General features: G+C 36.7%; 1 long non-coding RNA gene across 1 annotated transcript in view; it reads right to left on the bottom strand.

Moving 5' to 3' along the window:
* LOC140613891 (uncharacterized) overlaps positions 1–13,128 on the bottom strand; it is a 98,789-nt gene extending 85,661 nt beyond the window's left edge. The window contains exon 1 of the long non-coding RNA XR_012014779.1: positions 12,774–13,128. This is a non-coding gene — a long non-coding RNA (uncharacterized lncRNA). The remainder of the gene's footprint in view (positions 1–12,773) is intronic.
* Positions 13,129–15,129: the final 2,001 nt, after the last annotated feature.

Below are 15,129 nucleotides of genomic sequence, written 5' to 3'. Positions count from 1 at the left end.
AAGCATTTCAAAATATTTTAGCCATTGCACACATTTAAGCTACATTTAAATTTCTACAAGAGAGCTTATCTGAAATATCTATTATGCTGGTTAATAGAACATTATTTGCACCAGGAAAAATCCATTTCTGACATTCACTTTTATAATTGTAATTTTATAACTGTAGATTGTTGCTTAAATTCAGTTAAAAAACCCTCAGAGTAGCCATCTCTGATATGCAACCTCTATGAAATGATGCTAGATGGCTATTCATAGACGACACATTCCTCATCAGCATGCTAGCTGTATGGGATTATATTTTAACCAAAATAGCCCCCACATAATACAACACTGTATATGATAAAATATTTTCAAACAAGTTATAAACATTACAGGAACTAATTCATCTAAAATAATCGAATCACAGAAATATCATCACTTTATTACTTAATATGGAAGGGCAGAGAGAAGTGTGAAGATTAATGGATTGAGTAAGATGTTCAAGAAATAAAATTAATTATCAGATGGAGGCTATATATTTTGCATTGTAAAAATTTATATAGAAAAGTACATCATTGAACTATGAGACTTCCCTGAGACTAAATTTATCCTGGGGCAATGGAAGAGCACTCTCATTTTAAGAAATGAACATAAAAGTTCAATTTTGGTTGTGCGCCACACCAGGTCTGACCCTGAAAATGAAAAGACTGGGCCCCAAATTTCCATTTTCCTGCCAGTATTCTCCTTTATCAGTAGACCACCCCTAACAGTCACCTCTATCTGCATTGTTCTTTTAAGTTTCTCCAGATGAGATGAGGCTGACAGATGAAATTCAAGTTTAGAATCCATAGACTCATCCGTCTCCAGTTAGCATTCTGAGGCCTTCATAAGTAGCATTTTGACATTCCATGCTGCATTTTCCAATTCTACACACACACACATGGATCTCCACCAATAAAGAGCTGCCCCACACCTCCCCCCCCCAAAAAAAAAAAAGAGCTGCCCATTGACTGTCTCGGGTTTAGGAGTATGCCTGCCACTGTGTTGACAACGATCCATCCTCACTATCAACGACTAATGGGAGAGAGAACTATGGGCTTTGTGTGAAGGCTTGGAGCTATCTGAACAGCAAAACCTAACACTTTGGATCCCTGGACTATGGCTTAGGAGGAGGAGCTCAAGCCTCAGAATAGGCACATTCCCTTGACTCCAGGAATTCCTTTTCTTATTAGGACAGAATTCTCTAAGGTTTACAAAAGGGGCCTTCTTGCCTTAGACGAAGCACTGTCCTACATTATGCTGACTCAGTTACCAGATACACCATGCTCTCTGTCTGCAACAGACATTAAAGGAACATTAAGCAGAAATGTTTTTAGGTACAACAACTAACAGGAATACTTCTATAAAGAGTTGACAATTTATCTTCTAAAACTCCCAAAATATAACTTAATTTTATTCAAATTTGTTCTCTCGCGCTCTCTTTTTAATATTTTATTTATTCATTTGAGAAGATAGAGAACACAAGCAGGGGGAGCAGCAGGCAGAGGGAGAAGCAGGTTCCCCACAGGGCAGGAAGCCCAATGTGGGGCTCAATCCCAGGACCCCTAGAGCATGACCTGAGCGGACGGCAAATGCTTAACAGGCTGAGCTACTCAGATGCCCCATCAAATGCTTTCATTTTCATGGTATTACTTCAATTATGCTTTAAAATATACCTTAAAACACTCATTTCCTAGAAAGTCTTAATGTGACCTTGCACTAAATGTAATGAAATTGATGTTCCTCTTTCTGTTAGGAAAGTTTGTTGTTTGATAGTTTTTCTATGAAAACTTTGATGTGTTCTAAAAGCAATTAAAGAGACTTTCAATTTTGTTTGGTCACTTAAGATCTAATTGTTTAGGTTGCCCAGGCTTAAAACTCTTGGTTAAAAAATTTATTAAAAAAAATAAAGAAGTAAAAATAATAATAATGATGATAGCTAAGAAAGGAAAAAAAGAAAATATTTTAACCATGAAGTAATGATTGACCGAATTATATACCACTGGTTCCTAAAATAATGAAAGGGGGACATCTGGGTGGTTCAGTGGTTAAGTGTCTGCCTTTGGCTCAAGGCCTAATCCTGGGGTTTTGGGATTGAGTCCTGCATCAGGCTCCTCTAGGGAGCCTGCTTCTCCCTCTGCCTATGTCTCTGCCTCTCTCTCTCTCTGTGTCTCTCATGAATAAATAAATTAAATCTTAAAAAAAATAAATAAATAAAAATAAAATAATGAAAGGGAACATCTTTTTTAAAGATAATTTTAAAAGATAACTTTTAATCAATGTAATGCAAATGAGATAAATCATAAGGGTTGGAAATTATGATTTTCCACACTGAGTAGAAACTGACAGTGATTTTTATGATCTATCATATATGTAAATAAATAAATATATATTGAAATGTTGTTGGGAATCAAAGGTATGTTAAATAGTCTTCTTGTAATTTTTTATTTCAATATCCTTTGCCTCTATGGCTCTTTATTCAGTTATATTTAAAATAACTTAAAAGTGGAACACCTGGGTGGCTCAGTGGTTAAGCATCTGCCTTTGGCTCAGGGTGTGATCCTGGATACCTGGGATCGAGTCCCACATCAGGCTCCCTGCATGGAGCCTGCTTCTCCCTCGGCCTATGTCTCTGCCTCTCTCTCTCTCTCTGTGTCTGTCATGAATAAATTAATAAAATCTTTAAAAAAGTAAAAGATAAGTACTACTATTATCTCCACTTTGCAAATGAGGAAAATGAACCACATAATGTAATATACTTTGTGACAAAGAATTTTAAATATACTCACTTTCACATCGTCTTTCATATTGTATCCTTTACACAATGCTGAATATTGATATTGCTTAGTTTTTAATTAATAACACACAAAATCTATGTTTAAGAAGTATGTTAATGTGATGCAATTCAAATAATTATTGTAGTTCAAATCCAATAGTTGAATTTACAGTTAATTTTTAAGAGAAGGCCATAAACTGTTAGGACATAACATGTCAGCAAAGTGATTTCTAGAGGCAAGTTTTTTCCCCTGCTTTGGGAGAACTATTTTTAATAGTTTGCCCCGCTATGAATGAGGGGATCTACCGTATTTACCTTTTCCTGACTTGTGTGTCTTTTGGGGAAATCTATTAGTAACTCGTTGGAATTCATTCTTAATATAGAATGGCAAATATATATTAATATATATGTTAAATACTGTTATAAAATTAATACTAACAATGCATAACATTTGAAATGCCCTTATTACCTTTTAAACACTTTGGTATCTATTGATGGTTGCATCAATATCATCATTTGAAAATGACTGATCATTCCTATTTAACTTTAATTTTCACTTTGAAATACAGTGTGAAAACTACGAAATTTTCACAACAGCCTCATTAGGAAGACAAAAATCACAGAATGTTATTTAATTGAATTCCTATCCAATTGCTGTAAGTAAAATAGAGTAATAGATGATGAAGAGAGATAAAATCTAATTCTCTAATAAATTTAATTGCAGATGAGCGTTCATTTCTTTTTTGATCCTAAGGTAAATCTGAATTTTTTAACTTTTTCTTGATTCGGGACGTAATGGAGTTTTACTGACAACATGAGCAATGTTTCTGGAAGAAAAAAAAATCACCATTCTAAAATTTCGGTGACAGAAACTATGTCACAAATAAGATATGCCAGCAAAGACACGTTTAAAAAATATGTGAAACTTTTCTGTTCAAACTGAATTTATCATTCTCATTTTATATGATAGAGGACTAAGAAAGAAATTTCAACCCTTAAGAAGCTTAGATGCTAATCACTCCCTCTCTTGAGGGCTTACTTACGTTTATTTTGTGTATTATTTTCTCTTTTTGTTTAAGTTTGTAGAGAGGAAAATGTCTTTTATAGAAATGATAACTTGGTGTTTTTTTAGCACACAACTTAACTGCACATTCAAGGGGAAAAAAGGAACACGATAGGCATGAAGCATATTGTGCCTTCAATTTGAATAAAGCTCAATGGCTAGAAGAACACTTAAAAAAATCAAAACATATAAAATATTTAAAGGATTTTGATGCTAACAAGAACTGAAAAAGCTGTTGAGGTCAGAGTGAGTGCAGTTACATATAATACAATGTTGTAACTATGCTATTAACATGTGCATGGAGGAATCTTGATGTTTAAAAAAAACCCCACAGATGCAGTTTATTCTCCACATGATCTGAGTGATCCTTTTAAATTCTAAGTCAAAGAAAGTCACTCATGTGCTCAAAACCTCCCAATGGCTACCTGTTTCATTCACAATCAGTCCCGGTCCCTGCCTGGGCTTTCTTCTGCAACCTGCCTCCCTCTCCCACCACTCATTCCCCTCTCTGTGCTTCAGCTACAGTGGCCCTCATGTATGTCTTTGAACACACACCATCTTCTCAGGCCTCAGGGACTTTGTCCTGATGGCTTCCTCTACCTGGAAGGTTTTTATGTTGCTCAGATAAACCCAGAGCTCAGTCCTTTATTTCAGTCAATCCTCAGTGAGGAAACCCTTCTAAGATCATTCACACACAGAGAGATTCAGTGCAAGCACATGGGTACAGAAGAGATGGAAGGTCTTGGAGAACAAAATGGAGTGGGATATTAGCTAATGATTAAAACCTGTTGCCCTACTTCTTGGGCAGAATACTGCCTCCAAGCCCCCAAAGATGTTCATGTCCCAGTTCCTGGAAACTGTGAATGAGTTATGTGACTCTGGCAAGAGGAAATTAAGACTCCAGATGGAATTAAAGATATTCGTCAGCTGACTTTAAAGTAAGGAGATTATCATGGATTATCCAGGGGATGGAATGTAATCCTGTTCGTCTTTATAAGTGGTAGAAGGAGGCCGAAGAGTTAGCGTGGAGAGATTTGAAGATGCTACTTTGCTGGCTTTGAAGATGGTGGAAGGGGTAGGTGTCCAAAAAAGCAGCAGCTTCCCAAAACTGGAAAACTCAAGGAACCAGTTCCTTCCTAGAGCCTCCAGAAAAATCACAGCATGAGAATACCTTGCTTTTTGGTCTAGTGAGGCTTATTTTGAACTTCTGATCTCCAGAAGAAAATGAATTAACATGAGTAAGAAAATAAATTTGTGTTGTTTGAAACCACAAAGTTTGTGGCAATTTGTTACAATGAAAACAGGAACCTCATACAACACCCTGGAGGCTATGAACCTACATGTCTATCTGAACTGGTGGCTGGGCAAACCATGTCTATATATATATATAGATTATATATTGTATATATATATATAAATCAGGACCTGTAGATTTCCTATTTATGATAGTTTTGATTATTACAGGTTGATTCACAGTCACTAGGCTTACACATTCATTTTTAGAGTTTTAACTTTCTCCCGAATGGTCATGCTTTTTTATCTATTCTCTTATCCTTGAATGCTCTAGACTCCCAGACTTATAAATCACTTTTTAAAGACATTTTCTAGTAGATGTTAAAGGATAACCCAAGCTTATCATATTCAAAATAAGACATCATATTCTAAAAACTAGCACTGTATTTATTCTCTTTCTTCTTCATTATCCCTCAAACAGCCCATATTCATCCCCGTCCCTCATTTTGGTGATAGGCCTACTATCACTTGGCATTTTAAAATCAAAAGTCAGACTTATATTCCAACATGTATCAATTATAACCTACTAGCTATTTTATATCCTAACTACTTCTTTTTTTATTTTTTAATTTATTCATGAGAGACACGCAGAGAGAAGCAGAGACACAGGCAGAGGGAGAAGCAGGCTCTATGCAGGGAGCCTGATGTGGGACTCGATCCCCAGACTCCAGGATCATGTCCTGAGCCGAAGGCAGAAGCTCAACTGCTGAGCCACCCAGGTGTCCATATACCCTAACTACTTCTTGATCTCCCCCCTTCCTCACCATCTGCATTGTATAGACTCCCGCCATGCTAGTTCTAGCCAACTATTTTTGTCTAGATGATGGCTTTTCTTATTTTTTGTAGTATCTCCCATTTGCAGTAAATGCTTTTCATGCTTGCCTGCCTCCATCTTGTGAATAATTTTCTCTTTACATTTTGATAGGCTCTCACATTGCAAGTTCTCCCTTCAAAAGATAGAACCCAAAAGCCAGTACTCCGACATGTGATCTAGATCCCACCCCTCAGACACACATCTGTTATGATGTCAGGGGTGGTGGCAGAAGCAATGGCACAGATTTCAATATCAGGGTATTCTTGTACAGAGTCAGGTTGATAAACATCATCAGGAGAGCCTTGGACACCAGCCTAGTTTATGATGCAGTTCTGAGTATTTCTCTCGTTAATTTAATCTCAAGCCTGTTTCTCCAGACATCTCAATGTTTCTATGAATTAATATCCTTTAGCAAATTATTTTGCTGGGTAACTAGCCAAAAATGTACAGAATTATATTTATCTTCTACATTGAGACTGGAATGATCCTTAAAAGGGAAAATCAAACTCCACTTCCAAACCTCATCACTATGGAGCCTATTCATTGCACACAACAGGATGAAGTCCTGCCTTCTTTCACTTATACACGCGGTCCTCTGCTCCACCACCCCAGCCTTGGTTTCTGTTCCTTTTCATTGTGTGTTCCGTGTGAAGTTTTACAACTCCATGATTCTTGCTCCTAATTCTGTATAAACAACCACCTCTCCTCCCCCAATCATTAAGTTCATACTGATCTAAAACTCAAATCAAGCATGATCTCCAAGAAGCCTTTGCTGTCTTTTCCTTGCCCCACTCCATGGTCCTGCTTGAGGCAAGGTGCCTTCTCTGTGATCTCATAGTTCCCTGCACCGTTCTCTATCATCAAACTTTTTTTCATTCTATGTAGTTATGTATTCCCAGGTGTCTCCCTATACTACTTCTTGAGCTCCTTGATAGAGGCTGAAAATTCCCTACACTTAGCTAGCACCTACTCTTTAATGTAGTCATATATGTTTGAGTGATGCTGCTATGGATCTGAGTATAACTGGAAATGATGGGAATTATAAATAGAGAGAGGCAAGGATAGGGGACTAGCTGTCTGTTTCTGAAGGCAGCAGGATCTAGGAATGTTGACTTCTTTCCAGATACTTTGTGAGAAAGAATTTCTATGAACAAATATATTTAAAAAATATTGCAGAGTGTATCTCTTAGCAGAGATTTATTATATTCATTGGAATATTAAAGGTTGTGAGAAATGAAACTGTTTCTAAATGTATAACTTTATTTCTGCACTCTGCACACTAATGAATGGAAGGAATAGGGATCCAAGGGATACAAGTTAAATGATAGGATATAGGTGAAAACAGAGTCACTGTTATTTTCCCTGTCATTTTTAGAGCTATAGAAGTGGAAATCTGTTTTATTATTCCATTACATTATACCTTTTTCCCAGTGTTCAGAAAACTGCACTTTAAATGTTTTTATGCGGAGGAAGAGCATAATGCTTTTTGCCCTGATCAGAATCAATGATGGCATTGCCAAGCCTGAGCAAAAAGTATTTGACAGTAAACTTCTGTCTTCAATCCATTCATTTCAAATTGATCTTTCAAAATTGACCTATGCAGCTGTCAACAATCCTCACTGTAATACTGATTTGACTCAATGTCAAACAAACCAAGTAAGCAGCCTTCTGAAGCAGGGCAAGTCAAGTTAGCAGACAGTAAAATTGACACTGTTTGAAGAATAATTTGTTTTAAAATGATGAAATCATAATTTTCATGAGTTTAGACATTGCAATAGAAACTATGTGTCTGTAAAAGAATTGATTTCTTACCAAAACAGCAACCAGACCTATTCTTCAATGTAACTATCTATGGAGGTATAGCAATTTTGTTTGAAATTCTATATAGAAACGAAGCAAATTTCATAGTTATCAATTTTACTCTCTCATAGTAGAGATTGCTAATTGATACTTCTCCCGTGTTTTAATTTTTAACCTAGGAAAACAGTCACCCAGAAAAATACATTTCCCTGCTTTTCTTGCAACTAGATGTGAAGACCTGACTATCTTCTGGCCAGGGGGACACAGATGGATGTTTTCTGTATCAGCTTTTAAGAATTTCCTTGGGAGGACCCTAGATAAATCCTTCCTATATCCTGATGGATATACTGGAGAGGGACATTTGCATGAGGCTAAGAGTCACACTATAGATATAGCAAATGAATAAATTGGAAGAATCTAGATTGTGGCAGACTGTTTTTTTCCAAAAATGGCCACAGCAATATTTCAGATCTCAAACACTGTTCTAGAACCTGTGCCTGTTACTGCTGACACTCCCCGTAAAGAGGCAGAGAAATTTCCTTTCCACTGGTACCTGGATAAGACTGTACTTGTCTCAAGGAACACAAAGTGGTAGAAGTGACACTGCAAGACCTCTGTGATGAGGTCATAAAAGGATATTCAGCTAACTGGGTCTTTTTCCCACATGGGACATTTACCTATGGGGCTCAGCTGCCATGCTATGAGGAAGCACATGTGAAGGAGCAGCATGGAGAGGTACAACCACCAGTCTTAGGACTAAATAAGGTTTTGGAAGAATGCAGGTTCCCCGCTCCCCCACCGCCTCCATCCCCGCAGACTTTGAATCTTCTGTCTCAACCCTAGAGCATACACACATCATCCCCCTATGAACTATCCAAATGCCTCACCCCACAACCTAGCATAATAAATGTGTGGTTTATGTTACTAAACAGTGGGGAAATTTTGTGACAGAGCCAGATAAATTGAAACACTAGACTGCTGGGGATTTTGTAGATGAGTGCTGTTATCCAAGACCTGGAATGAATGCTTCTGAACTTTAATGTGAAAAATAAGTAAATATTATCATGTTTAAGTCAGTGCTACTCGGTGTTTTTTTTTTTTCCTTTTATTTATAGATGAATTTAATCCAACTTTTACTTTTGATTCTCCTTATGCTCATAGCTACGACTGCCATTGTATATCCATACATATATACATAATATCCAATAATGGATATTATGGAGATTTTGATCTTAAAACTAGACCTCACCCATGAGCTCTCGATTTGTATGTTCAAATGCCTACTGGTGATCTTCACTTTCATTTCTCACAGTAAGATTAGATGCAACACGTATATCTCAAGTCATTAACATTTCCACAACATGACCTTGTTTCTATATTCTGCACTTTGGCAAAAGGCATCATCAGATACCCAGTAAATCCAAAAACTAGGTATTTCTCCTTTTCTCTCTTCCAGGATCAAGTTCTGTTGATTCTGTCCACTAAAATGTTCCCTCCCTCAGCATGCATTGCCCATGTCATAGTCCCTTTACTATTTTCTTTCCCGTCTTACTCCACAATTCTTTTTCTTCAGTAGCTTTCCTGCTTGCACTATCATCAGTCCATCCTCCACTGTGATCACATCAGTCCCCTGATGATAGAGCTCTGGCTTATATCTCCCATTTGATAGCTCATCTCCTACTTAAGATCCCTGGTGATAAAGCTCTCACTCACATCTCCCACTTGATAGCTCATTATTTGCATTCTCTTGATAGAGAACCAAGAGAAAGTAGATAATTAATATCTGTATCCTCCAAGCACCATTATATGTATTGACCATAGCATGTAACTTAGAGTTCTTTGTTTCTCCATTATAATGTGCTACCTAGAAGGCACTGACTATAGCTTTTCCCCCTAGATTTTCTAGCCTAATTTCTTGTGCTATACATACACATTCATAAATATTTGGGGAATCAGTGAACTACTGAAAAACCTACCATTTGCTTACTGCTCCCTCACTACTCCAACAATGAGAAAAAGTAACTTGCTTCTCTCTTGCTTACACAGTATTTTCCTCTATTATAAAATTTACTTTTATGGTTATTTATTTAATTGTCTATACATATGACTTCAGCCGTTTATCCATTCCAGGCCAGAAGCAGATTTACTGTGAAGTTAATGAGGCCTAGGCTTCCACTTAATTATGTGACCTCTTCTAAAACAGTGTATCTATTTTTTTCATAACTTTATTCTTTTTCTTAAACATTGTTTCCCAAATTATATGTACATCTCACAGAATCCAGATTCACCCCTGTTCCAACCAGAATTATCTAAGTGCCTGCCATGTAATGGAGACTATATTACATCTTCATAAATACAAGAACAAATGAAATGAATTTAATTCTACATAATTTCTTCAAGATATCAGAATATTTCATTTGCAGAAGTCATGCTCACTATATCTCAGGTTATCACAATATTTCTTACTGTCTAGTCTCTCTGTCCTCCTCTTCATTCCCCTTATTATTCACAGAATTGATCCAAAACCCTTAGAAATCTGATCTTAACATACCCTTTGGCCAAATAGCCTGCAACTTCCCTACTTCCTAAACACCTCTTTACTCCACTAATTATATGTTCAGGGAAAACTAAACTACTCATTAATAGTGCCCTGATTGTCTCTCTGCTCAAGTTATTTTTTCTCCTTTCAGGATCCAGTTTTTATAATACTAAAATATTCTCCACCTCACGTTGGCAGGGTTAATCACTACTTCCTTTGCCCCCTAAGCAATTTGATCATACCTTTAGCATGATGTTTGTCCCACTATGTTAGGAGATATCGGTTAGAGTTATATTCAGCTGTGTGAAAACACAGCATTGACAACAGTGACTATTAATGATTTTGTTTGCTGGTCTAAGTCTTTTCTCCTCCCTGCTCCATGCCCAGGAGGTGTGGGTGGCCTTTACAGACTGCTTCACTCCACCTCCTTTCTCTGGATTCTGGTTTGTTTCAGCCAGTTGAAGGTACTGGCAGGAAGTTAGTATTTGAAAGGAAAGGATGGTTAGAGTATGTACTCTTGCCTTTACTCCCTGCTAGGCCTTGGCAGTGGCTATGTCCTCCTGCCCAGTCACCTCAGATCCTATTGAGTGGCCTTGTTGCTGTGGTTCCAGCTCTTGGTTCTTGTCAAGTTCTGGCATCTCCCTCCTTTTGTCACATCAGGCAAAGCAGAGGTAATGACTTTTTGCTCTTGCTGGGTTTGGGTGCTTCAGCATCTCTACTTTTTAGTTCCTTTCACCTTGACCTTAGCACTGCAATTAGTCCCTTTGTGAATTCATTACCTCTTTGAGTATAACCATCTGCTCCCTGCAAGAATTGGAATCATGTGTGGACCCAGAAGACAACTTTCAAAATGTACCTAGTTGTCTGTTTTTTTCTTGTCATAACAAATACTTTTTACTAGAATGAAGAAGAGAAATCATACAAATATTAAAAATTGAATAAGAGTATTCTTTTTCTGAAAAACATTCCCTTATTGAGGGTTGGTATTAGGTTATTTGGTATTAGCATTTGCATATCTATTCATACCATCAAATTATATTATGCTTTAGAAAAGCGTGAGATTATCCTGTGTCTTCTTAGAGAAAAGAGGGAGAAATGATTATGTTTTTGTATGGAATTTTTCTTGGTCATAAACAACTTTTTCATTTTAAAAATATTTATCACAGTTAGTTTCATGAGGAAGTTACATTTTAGAACAGATTTTATGGGGAAAATTCTTGACCAAAAAGTCAAGAGTTGGATTATAATTCTAGTTCTACTAAGAAATTACTGAAGTAATCTTTCTAAGCTCAGTTTCCTCATCCTGAGAATGGCAGGTCAGAGGCACTGTGTCTTTGATTCCTTTCCAAAAAGTTCATAATTTTGGAATTCTGTGAGTAATCTCTGGTTATAAATAATTTTTCTTAGGAGGATTACATTGATTTTAGGTTCTGAAGCTATCACAGTGAATCTTTCCCCACTGACATGGCTTGGGGCAAGTCTTTGAAGAGCTCATGTATCTCAGGAAGGTATCAAGGCTCAAGGCACTGCTGCCAAAAACACTGTTAGCTCTCTCTGAAGAAAATAAAATAAAGATCTCTAAAGCAATGGAAGTTTGCCTTGAATTTCTAAGAAGAGCTGGATAGACTGGATCGATTCTTCTTTAAAGCAACGTTTGCTTTTACTCCACATTGCCTTGAGACAGCCATCATCACTTGCACCTCTACGTTGAAATATGGCAACAGCCTGGCCAGCTCATGGTACTGGAGTCCATAGACAAGTATCAGAGTAGCTCAATGTACTCATGGAAGAGGAGTTGATGCCCTTCCACACTTGTTATTCAACCTCCAATCCTTCTCCCCAATAGGGCTTGTTAAGTGGCAAATAGGGTATAATATTTCTAGGACTGAGAACCTGATGAGAGGAGAATCGGTAAACAGGAATGCTGTCTAGTGCTCTGTGGGGCCCTGGGCTCTCCTCCCTCTGCTTAAATTCAGAGAATAGGGCTCTTAGTCCCTTTCCAATAAAAAGTAGAAGTAGGTATATCTCTGGGGAATATAAAATCACAGGTTAAAATACCTGAAGAATATGATTTAAAAAAAAAGAAATGCAGCAAATTGGATCATATCTGCCATAGAAAGCAAAAGCATTAGGTCAGGAGAACCAAGAATTTAAAATGTTGCCCTTAATTAACATCGCAGATACAAAAAGTCCCAATAGAGGAGAAAGGAAATAAAATCAACTCAAGCAAGTTTATTTAAAAATCTTTACATCGCCAACATCAGTGTCTGGCACATTGCCTTTGTAAGACATTAAAGGAAACAAGAGATAAACTTAAATCCTGATCCAGAGTTTCATTTAATAGTTTGCCCTTATCCCCTCCAGGTAAGCCCTCTTGATCTGTAATGATACAATCACCCGGATCAGTCTCTCTTGCTTTAAAGCTTGCATTCTTAACCTTTACCATAATACACAATAAAGTACTGCTTACCTGCAGGAGAATAGCCGATATGTATATATCCTTATTTATCCCATGCCCTTGTCTTTGCTCCTTGTTCTTTGTAATAAAGCACAGCAACATTTATTTTCCCTGCCGTATATGGCACCTCAGAGTTTTGTATGCATCCAGTAACTACAATTTTAGAGAGCTTAATGTAAATGTGAATGAACTATATCTGAAAGGAGGCTTGATGAAGAGGAAGTGAAAGAAACAGGAGCAGGAAGCATCACCATGGAGCTATACATGATATGAAAGGGAAAACCAATGCCCTGGGACAAACCTGCACAATTTCTCCTCAAGCAAGCAATGGGCTTGAATGTAAGACTGTAGGTGGTCCCAGACTGTCTCTAAGTGCTCAGCCTGCATTATAGTAATTCAAAGGCCACCAGATCAGACATAGTGATGGCTCCAGCTCTGTGATTGATGACCCTATAATATTCTCACTGACCTTCATTCATGTAAAAGTCATAATTATATCAACCCTACCAAATTTGCAGAAAAAAATAAGAGGATTAAAATGAGTTAAGTGAGAAATGTTTTTTTTATGTGACAAATGCAACTTTTTAAAAAATTCTAATAATGTAAGTTTTGATTAAAAGGTTTGGATTATGATAGTTATTTTTATGTTTTTCACATTAAACATCCTGAGCCTCAAAATTGACATAAAGTAGGCAGCTGCTCTCAAGTTCAATAAGGGAATTGTTACTATTCCTGCTGTCTTATCTTTCCCCTTTAAATATAATACCTTCTGGATATTACAGTATATGGATCCCAAATGCAGTTGGGCATGATGTTTTGGAAAGGCAAGAAAACTGTTTTCTCCATGGGCGGAATGCATATTTACAACTGTGGGAACCCAAATCCTAGAACATGCTCTTATCAGATTATTAGATTTAGTATCAGTCTTTTATTTGGCTTCTTTATTTTCCCTCCTGTGTCTTGTAAATAAACTTAACTAATTTGCTTCTATTATATTTGTAAGGATGGGTCCAGAGGTTAGCCTTAAATCACTCTTTGTAGTCTGAGCAAAATAACAGGGATCTTTGTGCTGAGTGTGAACTGGTGCGAAAACTACAGGGTGATCAAAAACACAATAACAAAACAGAAACAAAACAGTTCAGGGTGATCAGACCAAACCTGAACAAAATAATAAAAAAATGCTTACTTACCTAGGGCAAAGATTTGTAATATGACTCATGAAAGTGCTATAGTCATATCAGGACAGTTACTATATCCAGGTCCCTTTAGGTTTGCAAACCAGCTTTGCTGGCACAGGTAGTTACAGCATTCATGACTATTAGGAACAGTATCTGTCACCTTTATTCACACCACCAATATTTAAGGAATCTATGATGTGCGAGGCCTGGGCTAATGATTTCTAAAGATTGCAGCCAATTAGTCCACTTCATCAAATGGAAAATTAAGTGGTGCCTTGTATTTATAAATTTGAATATTTTAAAATGAATATTAAATCTGTAAAAATAATTTCACTAATTTAAAATTATTAAAATATCTTAACTTTATTGTTAAGAAAATAGCTATTTATTATTTGGTGTGAATCTAATATTAAGATTATTTTTAAATATCATAAGTTATAATATATTTGTGCTATGAATATTTTTGTATTGATAATAACCAGCCCAAATACTCCATATGATAGATTAAAACTATTTTAAAGAAATGCTATTTTCAAATGTGGTTGTCAAGAATGTGGTAGAATTGAGGACAGCAGGAATAAATTAGTTTAGCAAGTAGGGAGATGTAAAACTGACATAGGAATCAGCAAGTCTTTCCACTTTGAGAAACACAGAGGTAGAAAGAAACATTTAGAAAAAGAATATTCTAAATAGGGACCAAATGTAATATCCAAGAATCCAAGTAAAACCCAAGGAAAGCTACCCACACATTTGCTTTTTCCTAATCTCAGACCAAAATCATACAAGACACATATGTTCACATAGTTTCCAGTGCTAAAAATAACTTGACAGTGTACGTATAGCCCTAAACCACATGAGAATTAAGTGGATGAAGTAAGGCAGATCAGGAGTGGAAATATCTTGGATATAATTTTGCAAGGAATGAGAAATCTCAGCCAAAAATATAAAGATGTTGGCTTGACTCTCCGTGTAACATTGTTTTCATTCACAGGCAAGATCTTCATTGAACAAAAAATTAGGGTCACAATTCTGAGCCCTTCTCTCTGACGCCCTTTGTCAAGAAACCACTAAATGTTCACTGTAATTCTTATTCTGATAGAAAACGTGAGAGCTCTAGATCAGAGAACAGACAGTTTATTGCTCACAGAACATTTTAGTGTTAGTTTCCAGGGACCCTATCCTCATGTGAT

This window comes from Canis lupus, chromosome 22, assembly GCF_048164855.1.
Source record: "Canis lupus baileyi chromosome 22, mCanLup2.hap1, whole genome shotgun sequence".
In the NCBI taxonomy this organism is placed as follows: Eukaryota; Metazoa; Chordata; class Mammalia; order Carnivora; family Canidae; genus Canis; species Canis lupus.
Note: the sequence above shows the minus strand (reverse complement) of the source record. Positions and strands in the feature narration are given on the sequence as shown.